A 15,332-nucleotide genomic window follows, 5' to 3' on the forward strand; every position below is an offset into this window, starting at 1 on the left:
AAATGATTTAAACTGCATTTAACGTTGATGATCTCTCTTTGAGAAAAAAAAAACAGCAAACGATCTTCTTTCAAGGACCGTGTAATCTTCAGAGTGTTTACAATGCATATTGAAGTGTTTTACGAAATTTACTACACGGAAAAAAAATATTGTGTAAATTGGTTCGTAAATGTTTGTGAATTTCTATTGGGGACTTAAGAAATGCTCGTGAATCGCATAACCCACAAACAAGTTCGTAAAAGTTTGTACTTTTTCACAAACATTGTTCGTTAACATGATCACTTGACGAGCATTTTTTGTTCTTTTACAAAAATTTGTTCGTAAATGTTCGTAAACACACAAAAAACTGTTTGTAAAATGTTGTCATTTGTTCGTAAAGTTTTGTCAGATAAAAATGTACGAACAAATGTTTGTATTAGAACGAAAAATACTCGTCAAGTCGAACATGTTGCAAACAATGTTTGCGAAAATGTACAAACTTTTACGAACTTTTTAGTGGGTTATAAGGGAAGAGCACCAGCGATCGGTACTGTTCCTCGGATCGTCAAATTTTTACCACTTTGTTGATATTTTTGCACAAATTCAAACGAATGTTTAAAAATTATTGGCTACTTTTTACCATTTAACTGTCACGAACATTTCGTAAGTCCGCAGTGAGAATTTACAAACATTTACGAACAATTTTATGGAATATATTATCTGTACACAATTTTTTGGGGTAACTTATCAACTGACCCGTCTGACACAGGGTAAGGGGACCCAGCGTTGAGCCATTAATTACCATCCAGATTTAGGCACTACACTTCGTTATCCGGATGATTGGGAGACAATATGACAGATGCCCGCTTCGTAATCCGGATGCATTTTTTGAATTTGTTCAACGTCTCAAAAATATAATACAAATTTTTTTTAGTATAATTAGAATAAAAGTTTTAAAAAGATTAAAAAGACATAATTAGAGAATTCTATGCTATTACATTTCATTTCTTAAGCAAAAACATCACAGGATAATTCATTTTCATTGCTGAACACACATGCATACATAACTTTAAAGTTATTTTAAATGTAACAGTCGATAACTCGTCCGGATTACGCCGATCAGGATTAGAGAGCGGGCACTGTATTTTAGCCCTCATCGGCAAGATCCGAGTGGTAGGCCCGAATTAAGGACTGAATCTTACCACGTACGTCAATGGCGGTGAAATGAAACTCTCAATTGTACATCCTGATTTCATCTTTGAATTTTATACAAATGGTAGAAGCTATAAAGATAGGGATATGTTTTATTTAACCAGGATGTACGATTTAACACTTTAGAAAAGCAAAAACTGTTGTGAAAAAAAATTCTCCTAAAAAATACCCCCAAAAGGAAATAAAAACACGTATTTTAAGGTTGGAAATTTGTTTATAGTTACCACTACACTTTTCCCTAGACGAAACGCACCCACGCACATTTATTATTATTAAAAAAAAAACACTAAAATCATTGAGAATTTTTGCATAAATTTTAAAAACAATAAAGTGTTTTAGAAAATATTCCATTTTGTCACTGACAGCTGAGCAACACGGTCGGTAACATAATTTTCGTAGTTCAGCTACTTACCACCATGAACGCGAAACAGTGTCCTTCACATATAATTTGGTAAGGGACATTTTGTATGGAAGCTTCTTAAAAGTAAGGTATGAAAGATTGGGCTTAATTGAGGCTATAATCCACGCTTACCTGGTCAGACGGGGACTTTAATGATTTGCCGTTTTTTTTTTAATAGTTTTAGTCTCGTGAGAAATGTCGTCACGCGGTTTGTCCGTCTGTCACTTTGGCTGTCGCCAGCTTTAGAAGCCAAACGGTAAGAGATAGGGACTTGGGTTCTTCGGGCGACCCCCCATAAGTCGACTCAAGGATCGTTAACATGTCCCTCATTTTACAACCACCCCCCTTCCCCTCCAAAACTATGTTTTTGGGATTGCTCGAAAACGCGTCGTGCAATTTTTTTCATTTTTGGATGTGTTTTAGAGATTACCCAGTCGGACAATTGACCATGTATGGAAATACCCTTGAATCATTCCTAATAACTGTAAAAGACTGGCTTTTGTAGGTAACACTTCTTTATTTGTCGAAGCCTGGACGGCAAAAGAGGAAACCTTTAGCAATGGCGCGCTATTTATATGAATCGTCTTTTGCCTTGAAGTTGGCTACAATTCATGTATAATTTCAAACTTAAGTAATCTACAACATTTTTCCCCCTTTAAAAAAAAGTGAATTTAAATTCCATAGATTTAATTATTGTTTTTTTTAGTTCAACACTTAGCCTAACATTGTTTTACGCCATGTTCATAGTTTTCAAAATATAAACCTATTCAACCTACTCATAGACCAAACGTCTAGGTTGGCGACGTTCTATGGCTGATCGCCTAGGTGGGGAGGTTTCACACCTAAAAGGACTTTCATCTTCTGTAGAGTACTGACTTGCCTTTGAATCTGATTCAGCAAAATCAAAATAATCATCATCTGAGTCCACATCTTCCTCAGAATCTACTTCCTTCTTTTCTTGATTAAAAATGATGTGGTATTTGTGAGGAATCAACTTATCATAAGGCTTTAGCTGATCCTATTCTATTTACTACAGCAATTTCATATCGAATTCGGCTCAAAATCTTAATAATTTTCCCACGGACCCACTTAATCGAATCAATAAACTTTTTTCAAGGTGAAATGTTAAAAAGGCTCTAGGGAGCGCATTTATCAGACGAATGGGTCATTCTTGGGTTCGTTCGTTGGAAAGGTCTTGGAATTTCTGACAAGACAACCGGTTCCAATCGGTTTTGAACGCTCAATCGGCTCTTTTTCAATCGGGCGCAAAATTTTGTTGAGAATTTTCACGTTTTATTTTAAAGCAAATTTGTTCAAATTCGCTGTAGTTCCTCTTGTTTTATGGTGATTCCTTATATTTGAGCACTTTTTGTGGAATTTACAATGATTTTGACGCCCAAATCTCTCGATAATTTGGATGACATTTTGCCCCATATGCCCGATTGAGAGAGAGTCTACTGTAACTAATTTTTATCCGAAAATCAATTCTATTACTTTTAAAACAATTTTGGAGGATCTTTTGAATGATTTATGAATGGGTTCAAAACAGTTCAAATCGGTTCAAATCGGCTGAGAACCGGTAAACGGTAAATGATGCGAAAGTACTTTCGAGGTATAGCATCTAAGTCACGAGTTCGAGGATTTTGCAAAGCCGGGGACGCTTTGCCACCCCTTTTTCATAGAACGTTGGTTTGTTGTGAGAATCGCACTCAAGAACACTGGCTTAAAGTCAGTTCCTTGTTCATTTAGTCACTGACCTCCCACTTTTAACTGATTTAATGGGAAAGAAGTCAATTGACTTATTGTTAATTTAAATTTAAACATCACTTTCTAGGGGAATTTTCAATCTCTGCAAATTGTTGAACCCGTATAATCTTGTCAGTAGTCAATTGTCTTTATATGGTTTAAAAAGAAAATGTGTTTAAGACGTAATGTAAGGGTTAACAAATACCTCTCTACTTAAAAGCATTTCATTCATTGATAAGTGTGTAATAAGAGAATTCAGTGTTTCTTTTCCGGACATGGGCGTTTAGGACAAGAAGAAGGAAAAAAAAAAGAATGAGTTGAATGGTTATCGTTTCAAGATCAATTCTCAGTTAATCGTTAATGTCTTAGAAAGTTGGGTTAAAAATATTGATACATAGAGGAGTTGAAGAAGTTAATGATGGTTTATGAATAAAAGAAGGAACACTGTTGGAAAATATTACATTGTGTTAAAAATCTCATGGTTAAATAGCCTACACAGAGAGCGATATGAGATGTTTTATGGCGACCTTTGAACTTTCTGTAGCACAGAGCATTCCGTGAATAATTTTTAATGTTCTCAAGAGTCTTATTGTGAAGGTATATATTGTGTAGTCAAATTAAATAACAACTTCAATTGATGAATTTAAATAATGAAAAGTATCATTGATATTGGTGTTTCTTTTTCACTCATTTATAAATGTTTTGAGATATGGTGAATAGCAATGTGTCAGCGACTGGATGGTAGATGATGGTGGTTAGATAGGAGGGAATTATGAAAAAAAAAAAGGAATCGTGATAGACAGATGAAATTGGATCAAGGTGGAAGTCATTATAGAAGAATCTATCGTGCCGGGTGGTGCTATTTCTTGATTATCCAGTGAAAGAAACCACACAACAAGAGTTAGTTTGTTGTGCTTATATATAAAAGGATCGGTATATCAGGCAATTGATTTAGTTTTTGTAATCTCATGAGAATTATGGGATAAAGCACCCCCCTATCAATATCGTTATTTTAGCAAATTCTCTATAGAGAATTCAAATTTACACCGTAAGCGGTGCGCCACTAGCGAACCTGCCGGCAAACTCTCATAATCGCTTGACAGTCGCTTCGCGGAGCATTATTGTTGTTCTTGTGAAATTCGCGAGTGGAAAGTTTAAGTGCTAAAAAAAGATTAATAAAAGTGAGAATCAATCTAAAACTAAAGGCCAAAGAAACAATAAAACATTTTACGTGGATTGGCCAGTGAAAAAAAGTGAGTGAAATGAAGTGTGTTGTGAAAAACTGCAACAACAGCGACGTGCGGAATCCTCTGGGGGTATCATTCCACAGGTATTGTGCCCACATCTTTTATTTTTTACTGAACTTTCCGTAATTGATTTATTCATAAAATAGTTAAATAATTCAGACTTCTACTGAGCTGAGAATTATTAGTAAGTTCACCAAATATTAAGAGAGAGAGTGTCAAAAATGTGGTCGAACATTGGAAAATTGATAAAAAAAATTTCTTTGGCCAGAGATGAATTAGGGGTAATGTCTCTCACAAAAATTCTTTTATTTTTTTTAATAGTAAATTAACTTTTCTTCTTAATTCGCTAAATTCTTAATTTGCTTCAGCTTAGCTTAAGTGTATGTTCAATTTAAGTGAAAGATTTAGTGGAAGATGCAATTAAAAAATCTCAGGTTCGCCAAATATTTTTATATTTTCAAAATATGAACGAAATTAAAATCTGATTTAACTTTAATTACTTTAATTGATTATACTATACAAATAAGAAGTCAAATAAGAACAAAATACTTTTTTTCAATTGCAAGATAGGAATAATTTAAAAGGATTAATGGTTTTAATTAAAAGTGGATCCTGCTTTAGAAGGTTAAAAACGTTAGTTAAAAATGATATTTTCACGATTTTTCTTTTGGTACTTAAAATACAAATTTATACATATTTATTTATTTATATATATATATATATATATATAAATTGTCAGAAATCTTCTGTACAAATTAGAACGTTGTCTGTAGTATCTGTAGAGATTAAAAATATCTCTAGTAAAACCATGTAATAGACTGAGATGTTAAAAAAAAACATTATACTCGCCTCAATGTGAATCAAATACATTAACTAAAAGTAACATTTTTATAGTTTCTTTTATGCTACTTAGACAAAATCATCAATTTTAGCCCAAAAATTTTGCTTTAAATTAGTTAAAAAATACATAACACATTTTTTATAAATATTTTAATTTATGTTTTCGTAAGATAGATAAATTTTTCTAAATTGAAACCTGTCAAAAAATAGACCATTTGAGCATTTTCTTTATAATTCACTTAAAATAGTTCATTCCTATATAAGTATACTTTTAGTATTATCGATTTTCGAAATTTCATGAATTGAAATTTTACTTCTCACCTTTTAAACAAAAATCAGATATAGTTATCCCTTTCTTCAAATTGAAATTTTAATGAAGGAATAATGAATAAGGAATAAATATAATTTGAGTTAATGACGAAAAGACTAGGTATTTATAACATTTTGACAAAATTTTCTCTTACAGATTTCCAAGTAATGTGAAGATAAGAGAAATGTGGGCAAGTCGGCTAAAGCTCCCAGCTTCACTTGTAAACCCGAGCAAAGTCGTGTGCAGCCTCCATTTCAGACCAGAAGATGTTACATGGAAAAGTATCTCCAAAACAAAGCGTTCCAAATACGCCCGGTCTTTGGCAATGGACGCCCTTCCAATGGTAAGTCGTACTTCTTTTTAATTGCAAAAGCGAGTATTACGGACTTGCTTTTAATAGGAAATAAAAGCTAATATCGCTGGTTTATCATGTGAAGGCTCTAAATTCAAGATATCAACATTAAATAAGTTCAGATCCTAACAATTACCTCGAAAACTTAGTTTAAAAAAAAGTTGCATTTTGGGGTGTTCAAGAAAAAGAAGGGAGAGATGGATCACCCCAAATTTTAATAAAATATTTTGTTTTATTGCATTAATTAGAAGAAAAATGAATAATTCTTATCTTATCTTAATTTATAGATAATAGATGCTATACCACAAAAGTAATTTCGCATTATTTACCGTTTACCGGTTCTTAACCGATTTGAACGGATTCATAAATCACTCAAAAGATCCCCCAAAACAGTTTTAAAAGTAATAGAATTGATTTTCAGATAAAATTCAGTTATCGGTTTTGAACCGGTTCAGAACCGATTGGAACCGATTCAGTTTTGTCGGAAATTCCAAGACCTTTCCAACGACCCCAAACATCAACCCATTCGCTCGATAAATACGCTCTTTAGAAACTTTTTAACTTTTGACCTTGAAAAGCTGTTATTAGGAATGATTTAACGGGATTTTCGGATATGGATGAGATGTCCGCCTGGGTAATCTCTAAAACAACTAAAAATGGAGAAAATCACACGACGCGTTTTTGAGCAATCCCAAAAAATATGGTTTTGGAGGGAAAGGGGAGGGGTGGGAGAAATTGAGGGGCATGTTAACGATCCTTGGGTCGACTTATGGGACGGTTCCCCGAAGGTCCCAAGTCGCTATCTCTAACCGGTTAGCCTCTAGAGCTGATGACAGCCGGACGGACAGACTGACAAACAGCGTGACGACATTTCTCAGAAATCATCTGAAACGTGAAGGTTTGTTAAGAAAAGTGGTTTCCCGGGGGGTGGAAGGTGGAAATCTTGGGGGAGGGGGGTGAAAAAATCGAAGGATTATATATTCTGCTCTCTCCATATAGTTCGAGCAGTATGAAACAACAATTTAAACATTTACTTAATTTATTCTTAATTGTTTAAACTAGATATTGGATTAAAACGGGAGGTTTCCGGACACTCAATGTTTTGTTTTTCACTTAAACTCGTTTTTTAGGCTATGTTTTCTCCGTCAATACCACTGGTCAGTTGCCTTTTTCATGTTTTTTCCGCATGATTATAACATAAAAACGAAATATAATTCGAAGTCCTGAGCAAAGTTGAGAAGTCGTTCATACCTAAATAACTCTTTAATTTCAGAGAAAAATAAACAGAGTGTTGTCAAAGAATTGTGCCGATTCTCGCTCAAAAATTTGTTTTAACTCTCCCTCATTTTGAAATATACGTATTCTTACGGAGAAATAAAATTTATTGTCCATTTTTCAGGCACCCAAAAAATTCAATTTCTATTTTCTCTTACAATTTTAAAGAGAAAGCTGTAACTGGGGTGTTTTCTTTAGAATGCTGAAAGGCATAAATAGACTAAAGGAGGTGTCGATAGTGTGCAGGATATAAGCAGGAGGCAAAGTGGTCCATCTCTCCCACTGTCCCATCTCTCCTCGAATAATTATATTAACTAAAACAATAAGTTGAAAGACTTGTATAGAGGTTAAGATTGTCAGTGTAATACCTTTTGCAATAAGACAGCTTAAAATAATTTTTTGTATAGGACTTGACGGAGAGACATGAGAATATTGATGTCCCTGAAACATCAAACGATGTTCAGATGATAAACAACGACATGGAAATGTCCATCCCGCTAGCTGGACCCAATATTGCTCACAACACTAACTTCAATAAAATAGAGGAGTTAGAAGAAAATTTGATGGTTCAAAATCTTCAAAAAAGTATCGGTAATGAACCAGAATCCCGCACCCTAGAGCTAGAGTCCCAGATGTTAGTCATCAGCGACTATGATGATAATGATTCGGAAATTGAATGGTTGCTTGACCCTGATGACGACATTTCTGGCGAATGCAGAGTGGACCGAGATTTGCAAATGGCGCCCACAGTCACAGAGCCCCAACCATCACACTCAGAGGCTGTAATTACGACATTAAAAGATGAAATACAAAAGTTGCAAGAGCAAGTGATGGTTTTGAAGAAAAAGAATCAGGCTCTTAATATGAAGATAAGACGACGCGATGAAAAAATCGCCAAATTGCAATCGTCTTCCTGCAAATCCACTGTGAACACTGCCATTATATGTGAGCGTTGCAAGACATCCTTCTCTCTCGAATCCCTTAGTGGAGTTATCCGCCAAATTGTTGAACGCATCTTGGCAAGAGGGGAGAGGGAATTCTTCAACGAAAAATATGAAGAAGAATTGAAATTCTTTGCCGTGCAGTTGCACTTCATTTCTCCCAAAGCGTACCGCTTTTTGAGGAGTGAGCTGGAGAATATTCTGCCTAGCGAAATCACCATTTTGAGGTGGCTGAAGGTCGTAGATTGCCAACCTGGATTCTCGGACGAAGCCCTTACATCGCTTCAGAACTACATGGCTAACCAAAATCGACTTGTGTGGTGCCAGTTGCTTTTTGACGAAATGTACATCCATCGCCATATCGACATCATCGGCGGTAAGGTGTATGGATTTGCATTTCTAGGAAATGCCTGCGAAGAGAATGGTGTAGCCATGATAAATGATGGTGATAATGGCGAGGCGACTCAGGTGCTGGTCTTTATGTTAGTGTCCGTTGACATGCAATGGAAGATCCCAATAGGATACTTCCCGATTAACAAAATGGCAGCACCTGAAAAATCTCAGCTCATTTATGAAGCCATAAGTCTATCCGAGAAAACCGGTGTTAAAGTATTGGGCGTCACTTTTGACGGTGCTCCAGTAAACCTGAGTGCAATAAAGAAGCTAGGTTGCGATCTTGGGAAAGACGACGGCGATTGCTACACCATCAACCATGGAGTTGGTTGTACTACGAGAGAAGTATTCGTGCATCCGGACCCGTGTCACATGGTAAAGTTGATTCGCACTCATTTTGCCAATCACCAGCTTGTGGACGGGAATGGACAAGAAATTAAGTTCGAGTATGTCCGACTCCTGCATGAATATCAACAGAGTAGTGGTGCCGGCATTCGTCTCAAAGGCAATAAGCTCACAGACAGTCACGTCGCGTTTTCCCAAAACGCAATGAATGTGCAATTAGCTACACAGGTGCTCAGTAAATCAGTCGCAGATGCGATTGATTATTGCAGGGTTGAACTGCGTTTGACTAAGTTTGAAGGCAGTGAAGCCACTTCCAAATTTCTGCGAATTTGCAATGGAGCATTCGACGTTCTCAATACGCAGAACTGCACGCACAAAGGGTAAAATTTTATTTTCACTTAAATATTTTTTTATTCACTCAGGGGAGAAATGATAACTTTGGTTCTCGTTAGTATTGATTTGACACTATCGAATCTCTAATATTGTCATGTGCTCTAAATTTCCCTTCAAACTCCAGAGATGTCAATAAATCAATGGCGATAATTTATCGACACTAACGACAAAAAAGTACAAATTTAAATTTCGATCGCTAATAATCGGCACTTGACACTAGCGATGCATCGCCTGGGGACAGTTATCATTTCACCTGAGGTTGTCATTAGTGTTTATTAGATTCTATATTATTTGACTGTTTGAAAACTACTATATATGAAGTTTTTCTTAAAAATCATTGACAGGTTCAAGGCACCTATCGTGGATGAGAATTGTGAAGAAATCACAAGATTTTGTGAAGAAGCAGTTTCATACTTCACAGATCTGCACGTCCGGATCCACGATAAAGCACGAGAAACGCAGAAGTTGCAGCCAATCTCGGATTCTCAAATAAAGACTGGGTTTATCGGATTGAGGGCTTGCTTGAGAAATCTCCCGGCTATCAGCATAAAAATGAGGGAATTTACCCAGGGAGGGTTTCTCACATACCCGCTACTCCAGGACCACCTTGAATTCTTCTTTGGAGAAATAAGAACTAAGCTTGGCTGCAACACGAACCCCACGATCTACCAATTTCGCGCCATCCTGAAGCGGCTTTTGACATGTGTGCAGATGGGAAATCTGCTGGATAACACCAACTGTAAAGCACAGTCAGGAGTTATCCCAACTCTGCATGTTAAGGCCGTGATGAAGGTATGCACTTGTTTTAATGATTCAACTTTCTATGAAATATTTGTTTTGTTTTTTCTACCTAATCAGGAAGACAATATGTTGTATGTATGTCTAATTAAGTCTTTATCGCTGGTTTTATTAATTATAAGCTCTTATTGTATACTACCCATGTTCATAGATGAATAAATACTAGTGAACAAAGAGAATATAATTCATCAGCCCCTCGCGGTGTACTGAAAATTGACATTTTACTTCTGTAAAGTGCGTGGCCTCAGCCGTTTGATTTTCTTTTCTTTCTTTCCTCATAATGCATTCTTTAAATTTTTCTCATATCACAAGTTTTACTAGGTTAGTACACTTATCTGTATATAGAGATATTATTTTGGAACAATAAAGCATTCCTTCAATCAAACCGTTTCCGTTAAAATGATGTTCAAACCATTTCTTTTAAGTTGCTTTCATATCACATGTCATATCAATCTTTTACATATTATTTACATTTAATACAACCTGAAGCAATTTGGTCCTATAGCCTGTTTTGTACTGAAATATCCGTAATCAAATTAAATAAAAGTTTTCTTTTAACGCGGAATAGGTTGAGCAGAATGGTCATTCTGAGCCAAACGATGTCGATCTAGAACCCATTGCTGAACCATCAGATGAAGACGTCTTTGACGAAGAGATGTTCGCAGTTAATCTCACTGCAGATATGTTGGCATCCAAAGTAAGATTGGATTGTGAAATTTGTGTCAGTTATCGTGAAGCGAATCCTACATTCGTCACAAAGTTCCTCGAAGATGTATGTGCTTTGGGAAACAAATATTTTTGCCAAAGAGTGAAGCAAATTGGCCAAGCCCATTTCCTGAAGACATACAAGGAGGAAGCTTGTGTCACCTACATAACAACCAGATTCAAAAACTATCCCACTGAACAAAATCTGACACATTTCATGGAACAGGACACACACTTTCTCACATTTCTTGATCCTGCTGCAAAGTTATTCGCAGAGAAAAGGGTGCGGGAAGAGCTGCGATTTTTCAACTCTAAAATATCTGAGCGCCAGAAGTATCACAGGCTCACTCACTTCAAAGGATTTTAAGTAGGAAAAATGTGTGTGATGATGAAAATGATTAGTGTCACTTTTTTGAGGAAAACGCATAGGCGGAAATACTTGATTGTGATGTTTTCACTCCTCGCATGTCACGATTAAGAGCTTTTCTTTGGATTAAATGGTAGCATGTGGTGAGAACGAATTTTACACTACAACTTACGGTGCAAGATATCCTAGTGATACTTGATACTGAGAATTTTTTTTTGCGAAAAAAACCGACCACAGAAAATAATGAGGAAAAGTAGTGAAAGTGCTCCTAACGTGATGTAGTAATTGTTGAAGCCCTAAAGACTTTCTTTTTCAAAGTCTTGCGAATAATTAAGGATATTCAGAAACAGTGTGGAATTCTTCATGGAGACTGTCAGTGCTACCGTGATTACTACACCCGCTGGTGCGAAGACTGCAGAAGATCTCTGAAGCTTCTTCAGCAAGAAGAAGGATGCATCTAGCCTATCTGCAAGGGAGCCGGTTTGATATAGGGCACTTGCACAATTCTCGATGACGGCTGACGTGCCTGGGCATATGGGATGCAGCACATCAGGTTGGAGGTTGATAGTAAGATCAGGATGGGGTAAATAGTTAGGACTGTGATGGATGGGCTTTTCTAGAGCTGTCAATGTGGAAAGGTGCCATTGAGAATCTAAAACGATCGCAGCTGATATAATCTGTGAGATGCTCTTCCTGATGAGGAATAGTTGTTGTACCGAGCGAAAGTTGACGAATTGACGCCTACAATCTTGAGGAAGTACTTTAACGGATGATTGTTGGAGAATCTGAAAATTTCTGGCCAATCAGGTTAAGTCGCAAAGTATTCAGGATATGCAGACGACCGAGTGGCCTGGTTCGAAGATAGGTGTGCATTCAAAGAAGGCCAGGCTCTTTCTGTTGAACGTTCAGGACTTGGATAAGAGTATTGAGAAGACCAAAGGTATCCAGGGAAAGCAGAAGTTGGCAAGTAAGATCAGTATTTTTTTTCATTAGTTCCTTTTTTTATACCTACTTACATTTCCTCCTCAAATACTAAGATTTTATTATTATTTTTTTGATTATGTTAATATTAACGTAAATGGTGTCTCGAATAAACGAGACAAGATAAATGATGACTGATTGATATTTTGTGCAGATTGTTGATATGATATAACACAAAAAAAATTAAACCCTATTAATATTCCAATCTTGTAATTAATGCTCATTTGTGTTATGAAACAATCATGAGATAGAGCTAGTTATTCCTCTCAGAATACTTAAGCCGAGCAGTATTTATTATGTATTCTTATTCTGTGTGATAATGAAAATATCGATTGTGAAAAGAACCAAAAACTTATAATATATACATATCCATTGGATGACGCTTTGAAATACACTAATCTATGATGGAGTGTTTCCGCCATTTATATAGTTTTTTTTTTTTATTTTTGGAAATATTATTTTTGTAAAAGAAAAATAATATTTCCAAAAATTAATTGATAAAAAATGTTGTACCCCTAATTACAACCCTGTCAATGCGCCATCTCTGAGCAAACACTGGTATCTTATGGGTACTTGAAAATTAACGGAAAATTTTGAAAAGAAGCATAACCAATATTTACGATGCAACTTCCAAGTGAAGGGGGGGTGGGATAAAGTATCATATAACCACTTGTGAGTTAATTTTGGTGTTGTAAAATATCTGTCTCGCTGTTTATTTTTCTTACGATATGTAATTTTCATTTTTTCTTCTCTTCAATTTCACTTCTGATTCTTGTATAGCTGGGTTTTCTTATTGATTGTGGGTTCTTTAATAGTCACAGCATATGTAATCATCTCGGCTATACTAACTTTGATCGACCTCAAATTCTTCATCAACATTGAACTTATCCGGTTTTTCATAATATCCTAATTAATAAATAATTTATTTTATCCTTAAATGCTAAAAAAATGTAAAATTTACCAATATTTTTATTTAAATTTTTCAAAATCTTTTGAGTGATCAAACTTAAAGACAGAGCAATATTAATAGATATTAATTTATTTAAATTAAAACATTAACATCCTTTCATCTTAATATATAGTTTTATTAGAGTGAAAATCGTATAAAGAAAATATTGAGCATTAAGAACAAGCAAAAAAAACCAAAAAATAAAAACTTTTAAATGATTGTTTACTGAAACCAAGGTGCAATTCTACTAGCCTTAGATACTAGCCTAAAACGATAAGAGATATCGATGTCCAATTTTCGATGACCCCTGCATAAGTCGATAATCGATAATCCCTAGAGAAATATTTTAACCTGTTCATCGTAACCTAGTTCCCTCTTCTAAAAAAACATGTTTTTTTTATTTTTCGAAAATATCGAACAATTTTTTTTGGAAATTTACTTTTATATTTTAGAAATGGTCTATGCGGATAAATAGATGGCGCAATTCGAACGGAAAACGAGGAACGACGTGGCAGGGGATTTAGTTTAAGATGAACCGTGACACGAGCAAGATGTTATATGAAATTGGTGAGTGATTAAACAATTTATTATGTATACCTCCTACCAAAAAAATTTATACGCTTATGATCCTTATTTGCTTTTTCTCATGATATTTACTGCTCGAAATCCACAATGAGAGCAGTTTGTATGAAAATTTTCGGTGTTTTGGGAAATTATCAGTATCCCCTTTAAGGCAAAGGGAAATTTTCTGTGTTTTGCGAAGTTATCAGTATCGCCCTTTGGGGCAAAGCAATTTTTTGTGTTTTGGGAAGTTATCAGCAGTATCGTTCATTGGGGCAAGGGGGAATACTCAGGGCATAGGGAAATTTTTGGGAAGTTATAAAATACACTTGTGGAAAATGTATAACAGACAAAATTCTTGATACTTGTGAAAAATTTATGAAAGACAATATTTATAAAGACACAGTTTCCAAGAAACAAAGATTACAGAAGACAAAGATTCCAGAGACAAACTGGAAAAAACAAAAGTGTAAAAAACAAAATGGGAAAAACAAAGATTCCCGATCCCATATAATTTCGACTTTTTATCCTCTAACGGCGTTATCACACTTGCACATTAAAATTTTAATGTGATTCACATTAATTGTCGCTTGTGAGCGTCCAAATATGTTGTTTGTGTCTTTGAGTCACTTAATATTTGGGGTTTTTCTATTTATTGATAGAGAAGTGGACTTGGCTTGCAAAAATAAGTTTAAATTTACCTAAAGCATAAATATTTTTCACATTTAAAAATTAAAGAGAAAATCGCATTAATTTTTCGCATTAATGCTATAAATCAATTTATATCAAATTTTGCGGGCCAAGTCTACCTTTTTATTAACAAATAGATCAAATTTTGAATATAAAATAATTCAAACACACAAATTACACATTTGGACTCTCACCAGCGACAATTAATGTGAATCATATTAAAATTTTAATGTGCAAGTGTGATAACACAGTAATGCTGGCACAACATTCCATAAAGGAACTAGGCCTTCCCGCAAGGGGATTTCTAGACCAGTGTTATTATTCTTTCTTATACGGGATGAGATTATCAGTCCCATGATTCATTGAATCAACTTCAGTGAAGCTCACTAAATTCAGCCTGAACACCTTTAACGCCAGAAAAAAATCATGGTGACCTAAATGCGATTCGTATTCGAGACACTTGCATCATAGAGCGATTACTCTATCATCGGATCCATTGAGTGCCCTACCGTACATTGGTGGGTAAAAAAGAGGCAGAAGGCTTAAAAAAACCACTAGATCGACGCATCAGGGGATGGTCCAGGCAAACACAAAACAGATTCACCAATTGTTGAATTAAGTTAATGAGATATCCTGAAGATAGGAAGCCTGGATGTTAAATTAACCGTCTTTTCCGACGGTTAATTAAACATATATGGAAGCCGAGTAGCGTCGGATAAAAAGGAAGTCTTTCCGCCCCAGTCACTGAGAAGGCTTGATGTCCGAATCGAAAGCTTTCAGAAGAATTGATCTTTCCTTTACGGTTTTTTTCCGGGTGGCCTTCTGGGTAGTTACTTCATCGTTTCATG

At 35.4% G+C, this 15,332-nt stretch overlaps 1 protein-coding gene across 4 annotated transcripts in view; it reads left to right on the forward strand.

The window, feature by feature from the left end:
- The window catches only part of LOC129806654 (ribosome biogenesis protein SPATA5), a 55,438-nt gene that overhangs the window by 28,849 nt on the left and 11,257 nt on the right, over positions 1-15,332 (forward strand). For 3 of the 4 annotated variants that reach the window (XR_008752189.1, XR_008752190.1, XR_008752191.1), the window contains exon 3: positions 13,686-13,800. The gene's annotated coding sequence lies outside the window, so the exon portion shown is untranslated. Of the gene's footprint in view, positions 1-13,685; positions 13,867-15,332 lie in introns of those variants that run through there. The other variant, XM_055855408.1, reaches the window with a different exon arrangement.

This window comes from Phlebotomus papatasi, chromosome 3, assembly GCF_024763615.1.
Source record: "Phlebotomus papatasi isolate M1 chromosome 3, Ppap_2.1, whole genome shotgun sequence".
NCBI lineage: Eukaryota > Metazoa > Arthropoda > Insecta > Diptera > Psychodidae > Phlebotomus > Phlebotomus papatasi.